The 20,362-nt window shown below is 41.6% G+C and overlaps 1 long non-coding RNA gene across 1 annotated transcript; it reads right to left on the reverse strand.

The window, feature by feature from the left end:
• Window positions 1-2,438: 2,438 nt before the first annotated feature.
• Window positions 2,439-3,479, reverse strand: LOC309532813. The gene is made up of 2 exons (XR_014220034.1): window positions 3,353-3,479; window positions 2,439-2,684 (listed from the first exon to the last, which is right to left on the reverse strand). It is a non-coding gene; the product is annotated as an uncharacterized lncRNA (long non-coding RNA).
• Window positions 3,480-20,362: the final 16,883 nt, after the last annotated feature.

Genomic DNA, 20,362 nt, shown 5'->3' on the forward strand with positions numbered 1-20,362 from the left:
TTGGATGACCTTATGACAATCCTTAGTAACACTTTTTGCCCTGGGATCATAAAACCACATCCTACCTCTTGAAGCTGCCTGACCTGCTTTGTTCCATGCTTATAAAGGGCTAGATGCTCAAAGTTTGCAACTGGATTGCTAAAACAATTCCAAGCAGCTTTGAAAAAGCAGCGTCCCTCCTTACCTGTTGTGTCTGCTTCTTAGTCGGAAGTTACTGTTTATGTTAACTTTGTTTTTGAAAAATCCTTGATATTTGTGTATGATCAAACACTTTTAAATTATATTCCTAAGGTGTGGGGAGAAGCAGTTGGACAACAAAAGTGGATACTGTGAGCCCATATGGTTGCAAAGAAACATATACCTCAAGGATGGAAGGATAAAGACTCATCACCTACTATTCAGTGGTCTGAAGTTCTCACTGTCTTTTCTATGTTTGAATGTACATCTTATTTGGATGTCAATCTCATTTGGATATCCATCTGGACTGCTTATATTTAAGTGTGTGTGTATTATTTTCATTGTTAATATCAGTTGATCATGTCCCCCCTCCACTTTTTGTTATATTTGCAAAACAAAATTTTTTAAAAAACAAGTTTCATAATCACTGCCCAGCATGTCCCTGGTTTCCAAAATGAACTGGTCATTAAGGAAGAACTGGGTTGCCATAAAGAGTTTTTGTGAAAGTTTCGATTGTGTAGGTAACTTATAGTGAGTGAGATATCATGACAGGATCCATTTTGGGTCTTACACCTCTAAAAGAACATACAGCTGTCCAGTTAAAAAGCATTTATGTTGATATCCTGATTCCTTTTACGTGATTATAGTGGCTGTTCTCATTGGCTTAGTTCACATGTCATTCCCTGGTTATTTTGTTAATTCATGTTGGTAAAAGACATGTCATTGTGCATTGGGATGGCAGCAGGAGCTAAGCAATATGGGAAGGAGAGGAAACCATGCAGGAGTGTATTCATTTGTAGCTTATTCTCTCCCTTTCTGTCTGCCATTAAAAGGACTTTAACTTTTTTTTCTAATTAATGCAAAAATTTATTCTCCGAAGAACTTTGCTTCTGTTCTGTGTAAGGAACTTACTGGACATGCATGAGTGCATGTGCTTATGATCTTCCATGAGTCAGGTACTATTTAATTTTCCAATCAGGTCTATTAAAATAATTACAACTGGATAAACATTACAATGCTAAAGCCTTAAAATGCCATAATGATGTGCCATGTTATGGCTATATAGGGTTAGAGCCATGGTATAAACATCCCAAACAAACGAATGTTTATCTGTCAACCTGTAGACCATAGCCCTGAACTGATCCCACTTGGGAGACAGACCCTAAATAATGGGCCATTATATTTTCATGAGGTACACAATTGCCTTGAACTTGCCAGGAGTTCAGGTGTGGGTATATCTGTACTTTGAGCGGCGGCAGGAATGTCAGAGCCTGCATCCTTGCGTTTATGCATCTGCTTGGCATAGCCCTTGTAGAGACCCAGCTCCATTTCACTTGAATAACTTAAGCTATTCATGAACAATGAGGTTCAAATTGTACTTTTCTTCAACACAACATTAACTCTCAAAGAGCTGGAAACCCAGTATTCTGTTCCTTCAGCTTAGATTCCAAATCAGTCACAGAGAACATTATATGAGCCGTAATCCCATTAAATATATCATCTTGCAAATATCTAAATCCAGTTAATTAACTTGTATTGCAAAAGAGCTCCAAGATAGAGAGGTTTTGGTGAGTAGCCATGGTTTTTAGCTCTCAAGTTATACTCCAGGTAAAATGTCAACGTGCCCCTCCTCCTTTATTTCATAACTGGGATAGGACAAAGTTACCAAACAATGATACTCTGTATATTATTTTAAGTAATGAAACACAGGTACCAGGTTTGTGTTTTTTTGAAGAACTGCTCTTCAGTTGATAAGCTCTAAATGAACAAAACTGCAAAATCAGGAGAATTAGGGCATAAAACTTTGCAAGTCTCTTTACTGAGTTCAGTGGGCCTTACTCCCAGGTAAGTGTGGACAGGATTGCAGCCTTGTCTTAAAGTGCCTGTTACCATAAGGGGAAGCCACAGGAGAGGAAAACATTATTATTTAATTGTATTACAACAGGACCATTTCAGCATTTATATGACTATTTTTTTTGCCTGCTCTCCCAGGTTTTTTAAAATTTTAGTTGTACTTATGGCACTTTCTCTAAATTAGTTCATTAAGCCCAATGCGCAGGACGTGACTTTGATGTGTTTCATATGTTGCCTAGGGTGGGGTTTTTCGGGGGGGGGTGTACTTCAAACTCAAACATTATACTTTTTTAAAGCAGTTAATTCAGCATGAAAGAAAAAATAAGCAGGAATATTATATAAGGTGACCACTTATGAATCACCCAAAAATAGAGAAAATGTGTCACCCCCCAAAAAGAGGACCCAGGTTTGCCTTAAATTTCCATATGTTGAATGATATGTATAGCTAGCTATAAATTTTGAAACAACTGCATCTCCTTATAGTGGAGAAGACTGTTAGCAGATGCCTTCTCAGTCTGCTGTCCAGGTGCGAACCGTTGATGGTCACTTCAAGGGGCATCCTCTCCCATCTTAAGGTTCTTGATATTTAAGCCAAGCTTCCACCAAACAGAGGAACATCCATGGTAAAGTAGGACCTGGTAGCCAAGCTGCACCTTCAAAAACAAAGCACATGGACCAGACTTCTGAGATTGTTGTTGATTCAGTACAGTCTCAGAACCCTTTGAGCCTCAGAACAACAAAATTATTGATCCACTCAGTATACTTACATCTAGCAGATGAGGCATGGGCACCTCACAGATAGTGAGGAGAAGAGGCCTTAATGAATGACATGTGACAGTTACACTAGACCCTCCAAGTGTCCCCATTTCCCAGGGACAGTCCTGGATTTACAGAAGCTGTCCTGGTTTCTGTTTTGATGCTGGAATGTCCCACATTTCCCTAGGATGTCCCTATTTTTAATCAGAGAAATTTTGGAGGGTATGAAGCTATCTGACTCCTGAGCCATCTGAAGGCAGCCCTCTATAGGAAAGTTTTTAAATCTTTAATGTTTTATTATGATTTTATATATGTTGGAAGCCACCCAGAATGGCTGGGGCAACCCAATAAGATGGGCAGGGCCTAAATAGTAAAATAAATAAATAAATAAATAAATAAATAAATAAATAAATAAATAAATAGGACACCCCTATTTTCATCAAAGAAACGTTGGAGGGTATAGTACACTACAAGTCTGTCCTGTTGTCTTAAAGTACTGTTTCTTGTGTTCAAGACCAGTACTATTAAGAAAATTGCATATTATTATTATTATTAATTTAATTACCTGCCCTCAGAGGTGGGTTACAAGAATTAAAACACAAAGTCAAAAACAGTTCAAAACAACTATCGCAGAAATAAGGTGGACCCTTTAAAAAGGTGCCACGTCAAACTAACTGGTTAAACTGGACGGGCTGCTTCTGCAAGCCGCATTCTATCCGTTTGCCTAAGCAAGCCGGCTGCATGCACTGCAGCAGTACCCTAATGACAGTATAATTAGGAGTATCATTGTGGTAATGACTTTTTTCATCTGGAGAAAAGACTGCAAGAGAAAAGTGTGTCGTATTTGCCTAGCTTCACCTGCCGCTCTGCGATGCCCTGGCTTCATTCTGACATCATAAAGGTAATGCAGGGTGTTTGACAAGGCCTCTGACTTGGTACTCATCTAATTAAAGAGAAATGCACCCCAAATTCTAGTGAATTATTTTACTTTTAAAAAATGTTGCCCATTCATCTTGCTTAAAGATTTACCTGCCTCTGTGAGTTCAATTAATGAAAGGGACAATGGGTCTCTTGTTAGCACAGCTACAGTCACTTGGTTCAGGGTCAGCAGGCCCATCGAGAGGCAACGATGGCTAAATTTAGTCCCCCACCCGATCCCAATTTTATTTAAAAAATCCTAAAGACTGACAAGTTTCTGATTTTTATCAGGCCAGTTTAAGACTGAGGGGTTGGAATACAAAGCCTGTCTCGGTTTGCAAACTTTATTCAGCAGTTATTGGCTTGTTTAAGTTAAATACTACATATCAAACGCCACACAATGGCATAAGAAGAGATGGAGGAGAATGACAACTACCTAGTGCAGGGGGGAAAGCTTTCCATATTTTAAAGGTGCACTTAAATGTTGTTCATTATTTTTATTGTTGATGTTTTGAATGTGAAATCACTTCAAGCTATTTTATGGAAAGTGATTTATAAATGGGATAAAATAATATGAAAACGAATAATAGTAAGAATAAATTGTGCTTTGAAAATAGATCTGTTGCAATGGTAGCTGGGAAAATAAGCTTGTGAAAAATGCATTTATAGAAAATGGAATGCATTCAAACCTGGCAATTTTGAAAATCCAAATGAGAAACGTATAGATGTTTATATCTGACCAAGATGTTCACTTATTTAACGTGTGAGTATAAATGAGTATAATTTTCAATGTCTGCTTTCATTCAGGATGTGTATTTAAAGGATGTGCTGAGAGTAAAGATCCTGGGTTGTATTCAAAGTAACACTGCATGACTGTTCCGTCAGCACAAGGATTTCTGCATGTACAGTAGGAGGAGGGAAGGAAAGTTCTGTTGCACAAGTGTTAACGCCTTGCACTAACAGAATGAGTGCATTGCTTACTGCCCAATGTGTTATTTCATTTTGCTGAGTTTTAACTTGAGGTTTACGTTGTCAGTACTTTCCGAAGTGTGTTTGCAAAACCGTAGACCTGAGCTATCCAGTTGCGTTTTAGGGAAAACCCATCTACTTAATAGTCAATTGGGCTCAGGTTTTGTACAGGGCTTTGCTTTCATCGGGCAGGTTTCTCCCCCCCCCCCCCATAAAAGTATCAGACCTGTGCTGCTCCTGCAGTATTATTCAGGAAATCTCATGGAAAGTGAAACAGGTTACAGCAAAGGCAAAGTAGATAAATTAAATTTCAAAACAGAAGAAAGGCAGATGAACCTCAGACTGAATCTCCTGCTCAATGTGAGCAGGTTGTGGCAGAAAGGTAATTTTGTTTAGCCTCAAAAGCCCAGCAATTGTCTTCCACAAATGTATGGGCTCAATCATGTCCACCCTATAATTTGGCTTGCCATGGCCACCTGTTCCCAATCCATCCTTCTTTCATTTGCATAGCTTTTCATGCCCGTTTGCGACACACTCCGTTACCCAGGCAATGAAACCAGTGTTCACTGCCTTACTATACACAGTCCTGGCCAAGGCTCCAATACAGTGGTGCCTCGCAAGACGAAATTAATTCGTTCTGTGAGTTTTTTCGTCTAGCGAATTTTTCGTTTTGCGAAGCACGGTGTCAGAAAAGTTTTGGAAAAGCTTCAAAAATCACCAAAAACCTCAAAAAAGGCTACCACACCGCGTTCTATGAGTTGCTCCTCGAAGTCAAGTCGCAACTGTATTAACGGTGTTAAGAAAAAGGAAACAAACTTGCAAAAAACGCAAGACGTTTTCGTCTTGCGAAGCAAGCTCATAGGGAAATTCGTCTTGCGAAGCAGCTCAAAAACTGCAAAACCCTTCCGTCTAGCAAGTTTTTCGTCTTGCGAGGCATTCGTCTTGCGGGGCACCACTGTATCTTTGCTTTGGTCCAGCTCACCTCACAACAAGTTGGGGTAGAATATGGATGGGGATGCACATGCCACATTAACATCAACATTGCACTACACATTGGGGCAAGGGAATATTGGTTTTGGCAACAGGGGCACATTCCCTCTTCCCCATAAAAACCCACCCCCATGGAAGCAGTTTATCACCATTTTGTAATGGGGTGCAAAATTGCTAAATGGGGTGACACTCATGAGATAAGATACAACAGTTCTGCAGGCTCAGAATGCTGGCTTACCTTAAGAGGTGGACAGATTCTATCTGTGACTGAAGGGAAATCTGAGCCCTTCGGATTACTGCTTAATGCCAAAAGTTATCCAGTGATGGTAGAGGAGGGGGAGGAAAATAGATATATACGCACACACACCTCGTGGACCAGGGTTGGCAGATGATCAGGAGCAATCAACTGATCATCAAGGCTTCACAAGCCCTGCCCATAATGCTTCACAATCTCCAACAATCAGCTGAAGTTTGGGGTTTGCCAAGCCTGGTGGACAGCAATTTGCAACCCCCAGTGACCAGCTGATCATCACAGCTTAAGAAAGCTAGCAAAGCCCCAGTGATCAGTTGATCACTGGAGCTTGCAAAGTTGGGTGCACAGAGCTTTGCACAGCTGCCTGCAACCCACCTGGCAGCTCAGCTGCATCTTTACCTGCCCCACAATAGACCAGGCATTGGCAAACTCGGCCCTCCAGATGTTTTGGGACTACAATTCCCATTATCCCTGACCACTGGACCTGTTAGCTAGGGATCATGGGACTTGTAGTCCCAAAACATCTGGAGGGCCGAGTTTGCCTATGCCTGCAATAGACCTTATGGAAGGCATCATATGTGATGTCAGGTATGTGGCAGTCGGTGTGGCTTGGCTGAAACAGCTTCATGGGCCAAATAGGGAGCCTGGTGGTCATAATTACACTTGTGGGTTCTTCACCACTGACCTAGAGGAAGTGCACACTAAGATAGAAACAATATACTTCTAACTCCATTGTGGTCAGATCAAAGGACTCAGCACCTCATGTTTAATTGTACCAACAAAGCTCTGTGGAAGAACATAGTTTTGTTGGAAGTGATCTGAAGAGCCCATTATTGCTCGTAAAAAGACTCATAATATTAAGGACTGATTGGCTGACCACAATGCACAAGCCTGTCAACTGCCAGAACAACCAACATTACTAGAGGCTGCATTATCACAAGATTGTTCCTCTTGTGTGTTTCTCCTAAGTTAATTTTGAGAATCCAATTGAGAATTTGTGTTTGTGTACGTGTTTGTGTTCATGCTTTAGACAATTTGCCACTTGCAGCAGTTTCCACAATTTTTATGTCATTGATGCCCATGCAATAGGTTTTACGCAGGTGAGGCCACTAGAAAAAGGCTTTCAAAACATAACAAGCTGGTGAATGGACGAGGATGCATAAAAACATACTTTAACATCTTTTAGTGCAATAATCATAGAGACTTCTCAAGATGTTCTAGACAGGCACAATCCCAGGTGTGAAATTTAAACGAGGCAACAACAACATATTATCATGAGTTAGTTTTATTTATTACTTTTAAAGAATTTTAATATTTACTTAGGAATAATTCATTAGAGAAGTGCAGTCCTATCCTATGGCATCAAAGACCTTGGATTTCAGAGGAATTCATTCCTATGCAAATCTATCTTCTGATTAGAGAAAAAGCCACACCAAATGACACATTCCAGGGTTACTTCTGCGCAAACATGGATAAAATTGTGCTCAGTCTGCAGTACTATAATATATACGAAGATTGCAACAGACTATGTTTGACTTTAAAGGGTATACACAGGAAGCTGCCTTATACCAGGTCAGATGATTTATCCTCATAGGTCAGCACTGTCTACTTGGATTGACAGCCGATCTCTGGCAGAGGTCTTTCCCATCATCTGCTGGCTGATCCTTTCAACTGGCGATCCAAGGGATTGAACCTGGGACCTTCTGCATGCAAAGCAGATGCTCAACCACTGAGCTACATCATCTCCCCATTGCATTTTCAGAATTACTGAATACATGCCTATTTTAGTTGCCCTTGAAGAAAGGTTTCATATGTGAAATGCGTTGAACATACCACAATAAACTGTTTTCTTTCTCTCCCACTTGCTCTGCTTTTGGGGACTGTCCTCCCTCTTTTCCCTGACTGTAAATATCTTCAGCTTAATCCCAAGGAAACACCGCCTTCCTTTAAATCATTATTTTGCAAGAAACGCATTGCGCAAAGCCATGTACTCTCGGGACTGTCAAGGATGTTCACTCACTTGTTGCTAGAGGGCAGAACGCAACCTTTCAAGCACTGCACCTGGGACACCCAAACTTCGTGAAAAGCGTGTTCCCAAAGCCAGCTGGTTGGCAGAGGCCATCCTGTCAAAGGAAATGATTCACTTAAACTGAATGGCAGGTTGCGTGTGTGCAAACCTCTTCCTAGAATTTATTGCCATGCAAGAAGAATTAAAACGTTCCCTCCTCTGTGACTGGCATCTGTATTGCTACAACTCGTCATTCTGCATCTGCAGCTACTGATATGATGGCTTCAGTGTTGGAAATGCTGAATTTGATGCGCATCCATCTGCTGATTTTATAGCACTTTTATAGGACTTCCTTTGGCCTTGCTTCACTTTCCGCCCTGAGGACTTCTGTGCCCCACCTTCCATGATGTTGAAAGGCCATTTTCTCTCTTTCCAAGGGAAGAAATCTCAAATCTAAATCCTCTCTGGGACTTCCTCTTCACAGGGGCTACAATATTCCCTTCTGTTATCTCTTTGAAGATGCTGCCAAGTCGAGCTAGTGTTCCTCTGTGCACAACAGGGGTCCCTTGCAGGGAGTGTTTCATAGTTTGCCCAGCATATCTATACAGGCAGGGCAGCAAAGAAAAGAGGCACTCACTTGACCCCTAAAAAAGTGGTGCTTGAAACCTTTGCACATCTGCCTGGAGGACCGATCTCACATCTCAACCTAATTGCCAGTGTTTTGTGCCTAAGGCCAAGATGATATCTGGATTCAAATCACTGCTGGGTTGGGGTAGCACACTGCATCCAGATCTGTGTTCAACCATATTAACATCTGAAACTACTAAACAGAAAAGGAATCAAACCACACAACACTGACCACTAAGGTCCCTGTCCTCCTGCCAGTGGAAAAAATGAGACGTTTAAGCTTGCTGCATTTGTATGCATTTACACTTATGTAGCATTTGCATCCTGAGCAATCTCTGTGATAATTTTACTAAAAGAAACCAGATATATCCATTGCCACTCAAAGGTAAATTGGAACAGCTGTATTTGAGGAGTAAAATTGCCATTGCAATATCACCCCATTCCTGCTATTTGCAATGGGAAGAGCATTCCTCTCGTGGTGAATAGCTGGTGTGGGCCAAGAGATTCTGATTAGGACTGCATTTGCCGGGGGAGGGGGCTGAAATTCTCCTCCCCGCATACCACAGTCCCAATCCCCCCCACCCCCATGCTGGCTATTTGTTTAACGAAATCAGCTAAGCAATGCCAAACTCTGACATGCGTCATATCTAGTTTGGCCCTAATAGAAAACAACATCATAGCACAGTTAATGTATTGTATCAAGGCAATTACAGGAAAAGTCAGTGATACAGCAAAACGAAGAAATATTCAGCTGAAGCAATTCAGAGTCACTATCTGAGTTTCAAAATGTTCTTCCATCAAATGAACTTGTTATTCTCTGTGTGAATGTCCACACGGGCACAAAAACGTCTTTTAGTAAAGGGCATATTTGCTATTCAAAATTTCTCCTAATTATTAATTCAAAAATAACAGATTTGGGTAGTTTTAATTTTTCAGCGCTGATGTCACTTCTAGGGAATTGGTGGGCAAACCATAACCCTTTCCAGAAACCTGCAATTACCTCTTGCAATAAAGACATCAATGTCGTGATTCAAGAAATAATGGCTAATGATATGTCTACCAGAAGGAAATGGCGTTATTAATTACCTCACTGTGAACACACCATTTATTGACAGCTTTGAGGGCCATTCGTCCAATTAAGTAGACTGAGTAAAGCTTCAATTAGCCCATCTGTACAGCTTTGTCGAGCAAAAACATGAGAGCATTGTTTCCCAACAGGTGCAAGAGTAAATCTGAAGTAGCACTATAGATTCTAAAGGTGTTACTCCATGTTACATGAGTAGCATAAACTAATCACAAAGATCTGAATTTGGACAGGTTTTTTTATAGTGCATGTAAACTTTGCTGCAGTAAAAATAGTAATTTAAATATAGTATCTACCATGTTTGATTGCTACTAAATATTCTGCAATACAACATGAATTCAAAATGAAAACACAAGGTCTATCCTACTCCATGAGACCCTTGTGGAAGAAATATGCCAGTTATGATGACCACAGCATGTGGGAAACATCAAGTTGGGAAAACCAAGTAAATCCCATCCTGGCTAGCGCTAATGGAAGTTGAAGGCCAGATTAGGGTGCTCCATCCAACTTGCGGCTTCTACTAGACAAAAGAACTTCTTCACACAGTGCATAGTTAAAGCTGTTGTGCTCAGCTCACCAACAATTGGGAAACACTGGCCTGTAAGTGCTCCAAAGGTGTCATGGGCTTTGAAGACACTTGGACTCAGGACGAAAGGGAGAAATGAGCCAAGAAAAAGGCATGTTTGGCAAACCCTCACCATGATCAACTCCCACCTCGAAACCTATGTCCCCACTGTGGAAGGATGTGTGGATCCAGAATTGGCCTCCACAGTCATTTACAGACTCACTGTTAAAACCATGTTTATGGAAGACACTCTTACTTGGCTATGAGTGATTGTGAAAGAAGAAGAAGAAGAGAAGAAGCAGCAGCTCTGGTTCTGCTTCTGGACTTTCCATAAGCATCTTGTTGGCCACAGTGTGAACAGGATTTTGGACTAGATGGTGTAACTGGAAAAGCAAAATTGTGGTTAGCAGTACCTTGAAAGCTGTGTAGTATTTATTGTGTCCCAACCATGTTGTATTAATAGTTTGCAGAAAAGAGTTATTCAACAACAACCTTGTTTGGAATTGGGAAATGGAGCATATGAGTTCATAATGCACAGTCTTCATCCTACTCACTTCTGTTCAGGAAACACTAACTGAGTTTTTCCAGTTCTGGATTTGATGGTGACTGGTGGGATGAGTAAGAAAAACTTGGGCAATAGTTACTCACCTATCAATGAATGGTGCACATGGCTGTTGAAGGATGAGTACTTATTGATGAGCACTAGAAGTAACCACTGAAACTAGGAGAAGACAGTGGCATGCCAGAAGAGGAGGGGAGTAAGGGAAGGAATGATTGGCAGGAGGATAAGGTATATGGGAATGGTGTGTGCAGATCAGAGGCTTAGGAGAGATATCATCCTGTGGCTTCTTCATAGGGATGTAAGAAGACACCCATTTCTACCCTGACCTGTAGTCATTGCATTCAACACTATTTCTGTTCCACTGCAGTTCAGCTTCAAACAAAAACTACGTTATTCATTTCTCCATCTGCTGTGGCAGAATTTTTACATAATTAATTATGTTATCGATAATCATTACATTGTTCCACTCCATTCCCTTTCAATGCAAAGAAAACACAATAGAACTTAGTGGGGGGGGGTGTCATTCATTACATATCATTTACAGAATGAAAATAACAACAGCAAATAAGTACTGTATTGATTATTTCTATTCTGGACATAGCATGAATAAGCAAACATAACAATTTCCACTCCTGTTTCCATTTCCATTGGAATTCTCTGACATCCCTACCTCTTGGAAGTAGTTTACTTATCCCAACATGTTCCCAACATGTTCCCAATGCAGCTTGCAATAACTGCAAGCAATAAAACCCAAAACAAAATGCAATTCACAGTAACTAAGAACAGAGAGCTAAAATAAGAGCCAAGTAAACAAGGATTACGTTTGGGAACCAAGGTACCACTGTACTTGATAAATGTAGGCTGTTACTGGGTCAGTGCTTTCTGGTGAATTCAGCCACCTCTTTCATATGCTACAGGAGGCAAAGTCTTGGATACGATGCCAACAGGTTGATAAAGGGTTAACCCTCTGCCTTTTTCCACACAGGACTCCTCATGTTCTACGTGTTTATCATCAGAGGCCTTGCTCTGTGTCCCCATTCCTACTGATGTTTTGTGTGGCTGGGACTTAGGACATGGCCTTTTCCACTGTGGCAGATTCTCGCCCTGCAGACCATTCAAGTTCCAAAACAAACAAAAACCGAGGCGCAAAGGGCTGTCTGCAAATACAATTGAGAAAATTGAAAAACATGTAGTGGAAGCCGTTCGACTTCCGAGGAGCATTCAAAAATGGGAGCATGTACTTCTGGGTTTTTGGTGTTCGGGTTCTGAACAGTTCGTCAACAGAGACCTCAAAAACCGAGGTACCACTGTAGATTATGAAGTAGACATGGCTAGCCTGAAAACTTGTGCCATATCAAATCTGAGTACTGTAGGTATTACCCATAGCCAGAATTAACTGCCCACCATAGCTATAAAATGTGATGGGTAACCAGCTATAAAACCAAGACCACCCTCATAGAATCATAGAATCATAGAGTTGGAAGAGACCACAAGGGCCATCGAGTCCAACCCCCTGCCAAGCAGGAAACACCATCAGAGCACTCCTGACATATGGTTGTCAAGCCTCTGCTTAAAGACCTCCAAAGTAGGAGACTCCACCACACTCCTTGGCAGCAAATTCCACTGTCGAACAGCCCTTACTGTCAGGAAGTTCTTCCTAATGTTTAGGTGGAATCTTCTTTCTTGTAGTTTGGATCCATTGCTCCGTGTCCGCTTCTCTGGAGCAGCAGAAAACAACCTTTCTCCCTCCTCTATGTGACATCCTTTTATATATTTGAACATGGCTATCATATCACCCCTTAACCTCCTCTTCTCCAGGCTAAACATGCCCAGCTCCCTTAGCCGTTCCTCATAAGACATTGTTTCCAGGCCTTTGACCATTTTGGTTGCCCTCCTTTGGACACATTCCAGTTTGTCAGTGTCCTTCTTGAATTGTGGTGCCCAGAACTGGACACAGTACTCCAGGTGTGGTCTGACCAGAGCAGAATACAGTGGCACTATTACTTCCCTTGATCTAGATGCTATACTCCTATTGATGCAGCCCAGAATTGCATTGGCTTTTTTAGCTGCCGCGTCACACTGTTGGCTCATGTCAAGTTTGTGGTCAACCAAGACTCCTAGATCCTTTTCACATGTACTGCTCTCAAGCCAGGTGTCACCCATCTTGTATTTGTGCCTCTCATTTTTTTTGCCCAAGTGCAATACTTTACATTTCTCCCTGTTAAAATTCATCTTGTTTGTTTTTGCCCAGTTCTCTAATCTGTCAAGGTCGTTTTGAAGTGTGATCCTGTCCTCTGGGGTGTTAGCCACCCCTCCCAGTTTGGTGTCATCTGCAAATTTGATCAGGATGCCCTTGAGTCCATCATCCAAGTCGTTGATAAAGATGTTGAATAAGACCGGGCCCAAGACAGAACCCTGTGGCACCCCATCCTCTCCCAGCTTCCAATCTGAGGCAACACCAGAACTGAAAAATTGCCTTCAGCTGCGTACACACCATACATTTAAAGAGCATTATTTTACCCCAAAGAATTCGGGAAACCAGTTTCTGAAGCGCTCTGGGAATTGTATTAATGCAAGGGTCAAACTACAATTCTCAGGATTCCTTGGATGAAATAATGTGCTTTCCGTGTATGGTATGCCGGCAGCCCTAGTCGCTTTTGTTGTCAGGGCCTTTTGTTTTGTTTGAACAGCAGCAGATCATTATTAACATGTCCTGAACCTTGACAATCCTGCAGCATTTCAAGCCCCGATGGGATAGAGAAAGAGCAGCAACATTTGCAAACATGCCGAACAGCATCAAAAGCGTACAAACGCTTTCGGCACGTGCCCCTGGGAGCAAACTTTTTGCATTCACCTGCAACCTAAGGCTTGATCACACTCCGAAATTCAATATTTATTGCCACATGAAATGTGAGAAATGCTTTCACTCCAGCAGAAAGTGACATTACTGCCAAATGGCAGGTGATCACAAGGGCTCCATTTCAACAGTGCACCGCATACCAACAGACTCGCAGCCGCGTAGCATCCAAGACTGCCGAACGTATTACAATTATTGCATCTAATTGCACATAAATACTTCAAGTGAAACATTTTCAAATGACAGCCTCTGCAAACTGAACAGAACTGCAATAATTATCGAAGATGCTTTATGACAACACAGAGGTTAGCCAAGACATAACTCACCCATGGAAAAAATTGTCTTGGCAGCAAAGTTTCAGTTAAATATTTCATCATAATAGCTACATGAAGGCTAAGGGCCATACGCGATAAGACACCACTCATGCAATTACCAATTGCAGCGTTGTTGTTGTTGTTGTTGTTGTTGTTGTTATTACTCAGTGCCTTTCTTCTAGAAAAAAATGGTGCTGGTACTCACCATGAAGTACCCTTTTTGGCCAACCAGCTGTGGGTGCTGCTGGGTGGTCTGGGCTGTGGGCTAGGCTTGATACAGGGCGAGTATCTGCTGAGTGCCCAGAGCTGGACTCGCCACAGCCGGGAGACATGGCCTTCATCCTCTGTGCCATCCATGAGGCCTTTGAGGAAGTTGGAGTCCTCTTGGTGCTGCCTGGTCTGGCTGCCACCGAGATCCCACCCTGCTTGCTCTGCCTGCCAAGCGCTTTCTGCCGACCTCAGAGCTGGCTGAATGGTGGCCGCAGGTGCAGTAGCAGCCCGGAAGCTTCCTGAAGCTGTGCCGCCACAGGAGGAAGACAAGGAAGAAGCCCCACTGCTGGGGCCGGCAGTGCCAAGGGGCCCACTGCCAAGGACATGTGAGAAAAGGTGGACCCTTCTCACACACTCGCTTTAGAAGCCAAGATTTATTTTTTGGAGGGGGAGTGTCGGTACTGTGTACTGGTGAGTACCACCATAAAAGAAGTAAGCACTGCTATTACTATTACTGTTAGAAAGCATGGCCCCTGGTCCATATTGGGCTCTTGGCAGGGAGAATAGATGGACTTTAACCTGTTCTCCCAATATGGGGTCTCAATCGAAACTGAGGCTGGTGCCTAGCAAACTTAACACTAGTTCTAGTTACAGGTAGGTAGCCGTGTTGGTCTGCCGTAGTTGAAACAAACAAACAAAATTCCTTCCAGTAGCACCTTAGAGACCAACTAAGTTTGTTATTGGTATGAGCTTTCGTGTGCATACACACTTCTAGTTATTTAGTTCTTTACTTAGTAGCCCACCTTAATGTACACAATCTAAGTATTTTGAAGCACATCAGAACTATATGGGTTTTGTAAGTTAATATTATTTATAACAAATACCACAAGGAAAATGGGAAAGTGTTGTGGATAGACATTTATTTTATGATGATTTGAAATCTGAACTTGTGTGTTGGAAACAGAGCTGAATATTCTTTCTGGCATGGTTTTAGAACTTCCTCTAGATATGATTAAGAAGCAGGTTTGTCAGATGGCACCGCTTTCATCGTAGCACATGCTGAGCTGCTAATGAAACCATGGGGACTGCAGAATTTTAATCATTTGCCATGTCCTACCAACCTACACAGAGCTGTGTAATGCATCTCCTGCATGGAAACATTTGCATTGTACCTGTACATTGTACAGAAGGCTGGGGGAAAGGCTTAAAATGGAAAGCTTACAACACACTATGCTAAAGGGTGAGCCATTTGATACAACAGCAATCACTGCCTCTTATTCCCATTTTAAGCTCCGAAGACACCTTCCCGCAGAAGACATTGGTATTTTCAGTTGTGGTCTGTACCTAACACAAATAAAATAGTGGGGTTCTGGACAGGCACAGACAATGCTTGCTCTCATTAACAGAAGTCATTTTGTCTTTTCCAGGTAAGATCTTCTTCTGCACCACAAAAATGTTGCAGAACTTCACATTCTGGATGCCAACCCATATGTTCGTATATGGAAGGCAGCTTCCAAGAATAACACATTCAAGTTTTGGAAACAAGCAGGCTCCAGCAGCAACAAGAAATGCACCACTGTAGACAAGATGCCTCAGAGACAAATGTACTGCATGCCAGATCATGCATCTCAGAACAGGGATTCCCAAATTAAGTTTCATGAGATCTTTGCCTAGCTGCCAAGCATACTGACACCTTGATGTGGGATTTTCAATACTGACATATGCTGTCTTATTCCTGCACAACATACACAGACTATCAGGCTGCCATAAACAACCACATCAATGACTAAAGATCACGCAACCAAGACTGGGGTTAGGCAGTTTTGTTAGAATAACTACTCAAACCGTAGGCTTAGTGCAGCGGATGTGGGGGGTGGGGGGTGGGGGAGCTACATTTATAAACATTTGTTTTGAACAATTTGGGCAGCATTAGGCATGCAAAAGTAACAGTGTTCAAATGTTTGGAGGCAACCTCTGCACTCAGAGCCTGGCAGAATATCATGGAAATCAGAATTAACCTTTAGGCACCCCTCTTCAACACCAAACATTTGTACAGGCAAGTTAAAATATCATATAAGTATAAGGTAGTAGTGCCAGCCCCTGTAGGCAGCTTCATAGGCATATGGCTGAGGAGAGGAGGAACATGAGATGCAAAAGTCAAATTAACATGGTCACAAGAGCTAAGACTTTCCCCCTTTACCTTGATTCACCCCAGCCTCTATTCTGGTGCTAAACATCGCTAAGATTTGTGTTCCCAACTGAACCCCAGCTGGCAAAGCATCTCATCCCCAGTTAGAAAGGTAAACAGCTAAGCAGACAGGTTGGTTCAGGGACAGGGCAAAGAAGCCAGGGTAGTCAACCTTCCTCTTTTTGAGATCATACATATCCCAACTTCCCAGGTGATAAAGCCCAACAACAAACAGTTATGAAGGTAGAAAGCCAAATGATGCATGAGGGCAATAGAGCACAGAATGTCCCATGTACGTATCTACTGCCAACTGGGTGTAGACAGAATGTCCCATCTGCCTACTGGGTGCCTGGTGTATTCTTGGTACAAAAAACTTCTGGCTCTCGGGGAAAAAATTTGTTCCCTCAAGATGAAGATAGCTGTCCTACAGAAGCAGAAATGGGAGCGAGGTTTATGTACAAAGCCTTCAAAGATATGATAGCAGAGTCTCATTTGGATGACTTTGCCCAGTTCTGAGGGCCACACCTCAAAAAGAATATTGTTGAGCTGGGAAAGGTTCAGGAAAGGAAAAACAAAAGGTTCAGGGGCTGAAGCAAATCCCTTATGTGGAAAGGTTACACATTTGGAGCTACATAGTTCAGGAAAAAAGAGTAAGTTGGTGGACACAATTTAGAAGTGTGTATAATAGTGCATGTTGTGGGGAAAAAATGAACTGAGGTAAGTTCTTCTCCCTCTCTTGTAATACGAGAACTAAGGGCCATCCAATGAAGCTGAAGACTGGAAGATTCAGAACAGACATAAGGAAGTACTTCTCCACACACCACATAGCTAAACTACAGAATTGACTCCCATGGGCTATAGTGATGCTCACCAATGAACAGCTTTATAAGGGGATTAGTCCAATTCATGGAGACAAAGCTATCAATGACTGCTAGTCACGATGGCTACATGTTACCTCGAGTATCACAGACAATGCTTCTGAATACCAGTCACAGTGGAACAGTGGGATGGTGCTATTGGCCTCATGTCCCGCTTGTGGGCTTTCCATAGGCATCTAGCTGACCACTGAGAGAAACAGGAAGCTAGACTTTTGGTCTGATGCAGGAAAGCTGTTCTTATATTCTCAACTCATTCATGCTAGAATATAAACCTGGTGTGCTAGCAGAAGCCAGCTCAAAGGCTCCCACTAAAATGGGGCTTCCCTCATACACTCCCTCATACATTCCCCCAAATCTTCTCCAGAGGTCAGGAGAACCCCCATAACATTGCATGAGGGAAAGAGAGGGTTGAACATTACATCTGGCAAGCCAAAATGCTTGTGCTGATGGAATGATCCTAATAGCATGGTGCTGAATTCTTCTCTGTGCCTTTCAATTAACAGGCTGGTTAATCCAATTAAATGCTCCCGGATCTATTTGCCAGCCTCTCACCTCCCCGTTCTTGGTTATCACTAGGGCTCCAATAAGACTAAAACAACTGCAGAACAGTGCCCGCAATACTCATCTCCTGTAGATGGTTCTGGTGGAAACCATGAGCAATGGTACCAAAAGCCAATGAGAGATCTAGTAAGAACAACAGGGTCTCACTCCCACTGTCCCTCTCCCAACAGAGATCATGCTTCAAGGCAACCAAGGCAGATTCAGTCCTGAACCCGAGTCTGAACCCAGGTAGGCATATGCTTAATGCATTAAATGGCAGATTGTTTTCTGAATCCACATGAAAATTAGTATGCAAATACATATTAAGATACATAGAGCTAGTATGGTGCAGTGTTTAGAGTGCTTTACTAGGACCTGAAAGACCAGGATTTAAATCTCAAAACATCCATGAAGCTCACTGCATGACCTTGCGCCAGTCACTGTCTCTTATGTCTAACCTACCTCCCAGGCACATTATGAAGATGAATGGTGAGGGGAAAACTTTATAGCCACACCGAGTCCATTGGAGGAGAGGTGGAACAAAAATACTAAAGATATTATTACAAAATACATGTTTTAAATGCATGCATATTATTTCAATGTATACATTTCTAAATGTATTTCATTCTAAATTACATATATCAACATATTTTGATGCATTTTTGAGCTGAGAACTATATTGCAAAGTTCAGAGAAGTTTAAACTCTGAAGGAGAATTGTCCTTAGTTCTGTACTGCACTCCAGGAGTTGCACTGGAATTCTGCATTGGAATCCACACAGAAATGGAATTCTTCAAACATCCCCACATGCAAGAAGTTTGTTTTTTTGTGTTTTTTTTTACATTTTATTACTGAGATCTTTCCCAGTCGCTAATCTTGAACTTGGCTTCAGTTAGGCACTTTTGGATGCCAGCCATATAATTATTTAACTGATGACTAGATCAAAAACATGCTTTAGCTCACGAGACTCAAGCATTCCTTCCAGCATCTCAAAATGAAAGGGAGCACTCCTGCAATCCTAGTCCTCCTTTAGTCCATACAGATGGACAAAGTACCTCAGGCTAAGCCCTCTCACTCCAAGATAGTTGGGTCATCTATCATCCTGCCAAGGGCTAAGGAGAATGTTATTACACATCAGGAGCAGATGCATGGAGAAATGAACAGGGAAAGATCATCTGCATCCACTCTGCCTTCTGCCACTCACACCCATTTCTTTAAGCAGTTCAGAAAGCAGTGAGTTCTCCAGCTTTGATGGATAGCTTTTAACTTGAGGTGTGATGGACAAGAGCAGCTTCTTTGTAAAAACAACAACAACTAGCCGCTTTAGAAAGTTCCTTACAGTTTTTCACAGATGCCGAGGCACCTTACAAACCATTTCAACTGCTCAGTTGGGATAATCAAAACACTTCATTTGCAAAACCTCTCTCTAAAACCCAGCAAAAATAAACAAGATTCACTGTAGTTCCATTTAAGAAATCTATCTAGCATCGGCAGACCACACAATTCCAACTGACATCAGTGTCAAATGTCTTGAGTAGTTGTTGCAAAATTGAACCATTTCCACAGTGAGCGAATCAACTTTCTTCCTTTGACTCTCATTAAACTGTGTGCTCCATTTCCCGGCAAGTTTTCCTTTCAACAGCTGTATCGATTCAACTGCACATGATAAATTCCATACAGAAGAATGCATGTTGGAGATCAAATGGGAATCCCCCAACCAGTTCCATTGCCTTTCAAGCTCCAACGCTGACTGTGGGTGGAACTCTAAGTGAACATCTGAGACAATGCTTCCAGCCGCTCCCAACTTTGTTGTTGATTATCTGCCCAGCCAAACTTGGGTTTTTGGTTCTCAGAAATTCAGCAACATGCTCTATTGATAAAAGACTTCTATGATCCTGATTCCCTTCTTCCAACATTCTTCCCATAATATCATATTTTTCAACTTGATATCCCCAAGAGTAAGGCATGGTTTCAAAAGCCCCAGGAATGGGCTGCTTAACTTAGGATATTGCCTCCAGATCTGTTACTGAATTGTAGCAACATTTGCTCTGTATATTTCTTGGAAGCACCCAGCTGTAGACTTTAACTCTTGAAGAATAGCAAAAGAAAAGATGCAGCTCTCAAAAACCATCTAAACAACTTTATTATCACAATATTACACAAGAAGCTTTTAAGTACTTTTCTATATAGTTACTTCTGCAAAATTGGTTTTGTTATTATTGAAGTGTTTATTATTACTCATTTATTTGAATTTGTATACTATGATTGAAGATGTGGCTTTTTAATAAAGCTTTGGCTGATTAAATAACTTTTGGCTTGGTTTAGGTTGAGTTTTAGTGTCTGCTGGATTTATTCATTTGTGTGCTATTTTACTGGAATTAGTTTGAAATGTTCTTTGTTTTATATTGCATTATTATGTAATATGTTAGCCACCTTGCATTTCCATGTAAGTGGGATAGAAATTGTCTGAATGAATGAATAAGTGATACTTTGGGAATAGTTAAAGTAACTCTATATTTTATGATGAAATATTAGTTAGAAAATAATCTTTGTTATGTGGTGACGCTCTAATTGTTTGTTGGCCCCTTTGACAAATATAAAATCTGTATAATA

Source organism: Podarcis vaucheri (assembly GCF_965113315.1).
Source record: "Podarcis vaucheri genome assembly, chromosome: 5".
Classification (NCBI taxonomy): domain Eukaryota; kingdom Metazoa; phylum Chordata; class Lepidosauria; order Squamata; family Lacertidae; genus Podarcis; species Podarcis vaucheri.